The sequence below is a fragment of the Taudactylus pleione genome, unplaced genomic scaffold (assembly GCF_031769625.1).
Source record: "Taudactylus pleione unplaced genomic scaffold, aTauple2 ptg000268l, whole genome shotgun sequence".
Lineage (NCBI taxonomy): Eukaryota > Metazoa > Chordata > Amphibia > Anura > Myobatrachidae > Taudactylus > Taudactylus pleione.
The window spans coordinates 5,649,328-5,655,981 of record NW_028284670.1 but is presented as its reverse complement, the minus strand read 5'-3'; positions in this window follow the sequence as shown (position 1 = coordinate 5,655,981).

Sequence of the window (6,654 nt, the reverse complement as noted above, 5' to 3'; positions counted from 1 at the left end):
CTGATTACTGCGCTGACAGCCGGCCTCTCATCCACCTATCTACCGGCCAATGTATTCTGTATTGTGCTGATTACTGTGCTGACAGCTGGCCTCTCATCCACCCATCTGCCAGCCACTGTATTCTGTATTGTGCTGATTACTGCGCTGACAGCCGTCCTCTCATCCACCCATCTGCCGACCACTGGATTCTGTATTGTGCTGATTACTGCGCTGACAGCCGTCCTCTCATCCACCCATCTGCCGACCACCGGATTCTGTATTGTGGTGATTACTGCGCTGACAGCCGGCCTCTCATCCACCTATCTACTGGCCACTGTATTCTGTATTGTGCTGATTACTTTGCTGACAGCCGGCCTCTCATCCACCCATCTGCCAGCCACTGTATTCTGTATTGTGCTGATTACTGCGCTGACAGTCGGCCTCTCATCCACCCATCTGCCGACCACTGGATTCTGTATTGTACTGATTACTACGCTGACAGTCATCTGCCGACCACTGGATTCTGTATTGTGCTTATTACTGTGCTGACAGCCGGCCTCTCATCCACCCATCTACTGTGCTGACAGTCGGCCTCTCATCCACTCATCTGCTGGCCACTGGATTCTGTATTGTGCTGATTACTGCGCTGACAGCCGGCCTCTCATCCTCTCATCTGCCGGCCGAAGGATTCTGTATTGTGCTGATTACTGCGCTGACAGCCGGCCTCTCATCCACTGATCTGTCGGCCACTGTATTCTGTTTTGTGCTGATTACTGTGCTGACAGCCGGCCTCTCATCCACTGATCTGTCGGCCACTGGATTCTGTATTGTGCTGATTACTGCGCTGACAGCCGGCCTCTCATCCACTGATCTGCCGGCCACTGTATTCTGTATTGTGCTGATTACTGCGCTGACAGCCGGCCTCTCATCCGCCCATCTGCCAGCCACTGGATTCTGTATTGTGCTTATTACTGTGCTGACAGCCTGCCTTTCATCCACTCATCTGCCGGCCACTGTATTCTGTATTGTGCTGTTTACTGCGCTGACAGCCGGCCTCTCATCCACTTATCTACCGGCCACTGGATTCTGTATTGTGCTGATTACTGTGCTGACAGCCTGACTCTCATCCACTCATCTGCCAGCCACTGGATTCTGTATTGTGCTCATTACTGCACTGACAGCCGGCCTCTCATCTACCCATCTGCCAGCCACTGGATTCTGTATTGTGCTGATTACTGCACTGACAGCCGGCCTCTCATCCACCCATCTGCCGGCCACTGTAATCTGAATTGTGCTGATAACTGCGCTGACAGCCGGCCTCTCATCCACCTATCTACCGGCCACTGTATTCTGTATTGTGCTGATTACTGTGCTGACAGACGGCCTCTCATCCACCCATCTGCCGGCCACTGGATTCTGTATTGTGCTGATTACTGCGCTGACAGCCGGCCTCTCATCCACCCAACTGCCGGCCACTGGATTCTGTATTGTGCTGATTACTGCGCTGACAGCCGGCCTCTCATCCACCCTTCTGCCTGCCAATGGATTCTGTATTGTGCTCATTACTGCGCTGACAGCCGGCCTCTCATCCACCCATCTGCCGGCCACTGGATTCTGTATTGTGCTGATTACTGTCTGACATCCGGCCTCTCATCCACTCATCTGCCGGCCAATGGATTCTGTATTGTGCTGATTACTGTGCTGACAGCCGGCCTCTCATCCACCCATCTGCCGGCCACTAGATTCTGTATTGTGCTGATTACTACGCTGACAGCCGGCCTCTCATCCACCCATCTGCCGGCCACTGGATTCTGTATTGTGCTGATTACTGCACTGACAGCCGTCCTCTCATCCACTCATCTGCCGGCCACTGTATTCTGTATTGTGCTGATTACTGTGGTGAGAGCCGGCCTCTCATCCACCCATCTGCCGGCCAATGGATTCTGTATTGTGCTGATTACTGCGCTGACAGCCGGCCTCTCATCCACCTATCTACCGGCCAATGTATTCTGTATTGTGCTGATTACTGTGCTGACAGCTGGCCTCTCATCCACCCATCTGCCAGCCACTGTATTCTGTATTGTGCTGATTACTGCGCTGACAGCCGTCCTCTCATCCACCCATCTGCCGACCACTGGATTCTGTATTGTGCTGATTACTACGCTGACAGCCGGATTCTCATCCACCCATCTGCCGGCCACTGTATTCTGTATTGTGCTGATTACTGCGCTGACAGCCGGCCTCTCATCCACTCATCTGATGGCCACTGTATTCTGTATTGTGCTGATTACTGCGCTGACAGCCGGCCTCTCATCCACTCATCTGCCGGCCACTGGATTCAGTATTGTGCTGATTACTGCGCTGACAGCTGGCCTCTCATCCACTCATCTGCCGGCCACTGGATTCTGTATTGTGCTGATTACTGCGCTAACAGCCGGCCTATCATCCACCCATCTGCCAGCCACTGTATTCTGTATTGTGCTGATTACTGTGCTAACAGCCGGCCTCTCATCCACCCATCTGCCGGCCACTGAATTCTGTATTGTGCTGAGTACTGCGCTGACAGCCGCCCTCTCATCCACCCATCTGCCGGCCACTGGATTCTGCATTGTGCTGATTACTGCGCTGACAGCCGGCCTCTCATCCACTCATCTGCCGGCCACTGTATTCTGTATTGTGCTGATTACTGCACTGACAGTCGGCCTCTCATCCACCCATCTGCCGGCCACTTGATTCTGTATTGTGCTGATTACTGCACTGACAGCAGGCCTCTCATCCACCCATCTGCCGGCCACTGGATTCTGTATTGTGCTGATTACTGCGCTGACAGCCGTTCTCTCATCCACCCAGCTGCCAGCCACTTTATTCTGTATTGTGCTTATTACTGTGCTGAAAGCCGGCCTCTCATCCACCCTTCTGCCGGCCACTGTATTCTGTATTGTGCTGATTACTGCGCTGACAGCCGGTCTCTCATCCACCCATCTGCCAGCCACTTTATTCTGTATTGTGCTTATTTCTGTGCTGAAAGCCGGCCTCTCATCCACTCATCTGCCGGCCACTGTATTCTGTATTGTGCTGATTACTGCGCTGACAGCCGGCCTCTCATCCTCTCATCTGCCGGCCACTGGATTCTGTATTGTGTTGATTACTGTGCTGACAGCCGGCTTCACATCCACTCATCTGCCGGCCATTGGATTCTGTATTGTGCTGATTACTGCGCTGACAGCTGGCCTCTCATCCACCCATCTGCCGGCCATTGTATTCTGTATTGTGCTGATTACTGCGCTGACAGCCGGCCTCTCATCCACCCATCTGCCGGCCATTGTATTCTGTATTGTGCTGATTACTGCACTGACAGCCGGCCTCTTATCCACCCATCTGCCGGCCACTGGATTCTGTATTGTGCTGATTACTGCGCTGACAGCCGGCCTCTCATCCACCCATCTGCCGGCCACTGGATTCTGCATTGTGCTGATTACTGCGCTGACAGCCGGCCTCTCATCCACTCATCTGCCGGCCACTGTATTCTGTATTGTGCTGATTACTGCACTGACAGTCGGCCTCTCATCCACCCATCTGCCGGCCACTTGATTCTGTATTGTGCTGATTACTGCACTGACAGCAGGCCTCTCATCCACCCATCTGCCGGCCACTGGATTCTGTATTGTGCTGATTACTGCGCTGACAGCCGTTCTCTCATCCACCCAGCTGCCAGCCACTTTATTCTGTATTGTGCTTATTACTGTGCTGAAAGCCGGCCTCTCATCCACCCTTCTGCCGGCCACTGTATTCTGTATTGTGCTGATTACTGCGCTGACAGCCGGTCTCTCATCCACCCATCTGCCAGCCACTTTATTCTGTATTGTGCTTATTTCTGTGCTGAAAGCCGGCCTCTCATCCACTCATCTGCCGGCCACTGTATTCTGTATTGTGCTGATTACTGCGCTGACAGCCGGCCTCTCATCCTCTCATCTGCCGGCCACTGGATTCTGTATTGTGTTGATTACTGTGCTGACAGCCGGCCTCTCATCCACTCATCTGCCGGCCATTGGATTCTGTATTGTGCTGATTACTGCGCTGACAGCCGGCCTCTCATCCACCCATCTGCCGGCCATTGTATTCTGTATTGTGCTGATTACTGCACTGACAGCCGGCCTCTTATCCACCCATCTGCCGGCCACTGGATTCTGTATTGTGCTGATTACTGCGCTGACAGCCGGCCTCTCATCCACCGGCCACTTGATTCTGTATTGTGCTGATTACTGCGCTGACAGCCGTGCTCTCTTTCACCCATTTGCCGGCCCACTGTTTTCTGTATCATGCTGATTACTGCACTGACAGCCGGCCTCTCATCCACCCATCTGCCAGCCACTGGATTCTGTATTGTGCTAATTACTGTGCTGACAGCCGGCCTCTCATCCACTCATCTGCCGGCCACTGTATTCTGTATTGTGCTGATTACTGCGCTGTCAGCCGGCCTCTTATCCACCCATCTGCCGGCCACTGTATTCTGTTTTGTGCTGATTACTGCGCTGACAGCCGGCCTCTCATCCACTGATCTGTCGGCCACTGGATTCTGTATTGTGCTGATTACTGCGCTGACAGCCGGCCTCTCATCCACTGATCTGTCGGCCACTGTATTCTGTTTTGTGCTGATTACTGCGCTGACAGCCGGCCTCTCATCCACTGATCTGCCGGCCACTGTATTCTTTTTTGTGCTGATTACTGCGCTGACAGCCGGCCTCTCATCCACTGATCTGTCGGCCACAGGATTCTATATTGTACTGATCACTGCGCTGACAGCCGGCCATTCATCCACCCAACTGCCGGCCATTGTATTCTGTATTGTGCTGATTTCTGCGCTGACAGCCGGCCGCTCATCCACCCATCTGCCGGCCACTGGATTCTGTATTGTGCTGATTACTGCGCTGACAGCCGGCCTCTCATCCACCCATCTGCCGGCCACTGGATTCTGTATTGTGCTGATGACTGCACTGACAGCCGGCCTCTCATCCACTCATCTGCCGGCCACTGTATTCTGTATTGTGCTGATTACTGTGGTGACAGCCGGCCTCTCATCCACCCATCTGCCGGCCAATGGATTCTGTATTGTGCTTATTACTGTGCTGACAGCCGGCCTCTCATCCACCTATCTACCGGCCACTGTATTCTGTATTGTGCTGATTACTGTGCTGACAGCCGGCCTCTCATCCACCCATCTGCCAGCCACTGTATTCTGTATTGTGCTGATTACTGCGCTGACAGCCAGCCTCTCATCCACCCATCTGCCGACCACTGGATTCTGTATTGTGCTGATTACTACGCTGACAGCCAGATTCTCATCCACCCATCTGCCGGCCACTGTATTCTGTATTGTGCTGATTACTGCGCTGACTGCCGGCCTCTCATCCACCCATCTGCCGGCCACTGTATTCTGTATTGTGCTGATTACTGTGGTGACAGCCGGCCTCTCATCCACCCATCTGCTGGCCAATGGATTCTGTATTGTGCTGATTACTGCGCTGACAGCCGGCCTCTCATCCACCTATCTACCGGCCACTGTATTCTGTATTGTGCTGATTACTGTGCTAACAGCCGGCCTCTCATCCACCCATCTGCCAGCCACTGTATTCTGTATTGTGCTGATTACTGCGCTGACAGCCAGCCTCTCATCCACTCATCTGCCGGCCGCTGGATTCTGTATTGTGCTGATTACTGCGCTGACAGCCGGCCTCTCAGCCACCCATCTGCTGGACACTGGATTCTGTATTGTGCTGATTACTGCGCTTACAGCCGGACTCTCATCCACCCATCTGCCGCCCACTGGATTATGTATTGTGCTGATTACTGCGCTGACAGCCGGCCTCTCATCCACCCTCCTGCTGGCCACTGGATTATGTATTGTGCTGATTACTGCGCTGACAGTCGGCCTCTCATCCACTCATCTGCCGGCCACCGGATTCTGTATTGTGGTGATTACTGCGCTGACAGCCGGACTCTCATCCACCTATCTACCGGCCACTGTATTCTGTATTGTGCTGATTACTGTGCTGACAGCCAGACTCTCATCCACCCATCTGCCAGCCACTGTATTCTGTATTGTGCTGATTACTGCGCTGACAGTCAGCCTCTCATCCACCCATCTGCCGACCACTGGATTCTGTATTGTGCTGATTACTACGCTGACAGCCATGTGCCGACCACTGGATTCTGTATTGTGCTGATTACTGTGCTGACAGCCGGCCTCTCATCCACCCATCTACTGTGCTGACAGTCGGCCTCTCATCCACTCATCTGCTGGCCACTGGATTCTGTATTGTGCTGATTACTGCGCTGACAGCCGGCCTCTCATCCTCTCATCTGCCGGCCGAAGGATTCTGTATTGTGCTGATTACTGCGCTGACAGCCGGCCTCTCATCCACTGATCTGTCGGCCACTGTATTCTGTTTTGTGCTGATTACTGTGCTGACAGCCGGCCTCTCATCCACTGATCTGTTGGCCACTGGATTCTGTATTGTGCTGATTACTGTGCTGACAGCCAGCCTCTCATCCACTGATCTGCCGGCCACTGTATTCTGTTTTGTGCTGATTACTGTGCTGACAGCCGGCCTCTCATCCACTGATCTGCCGGCCACTGTATTCTGTTTTGTGCTGATTACTGCGCTGTCAGCCGGC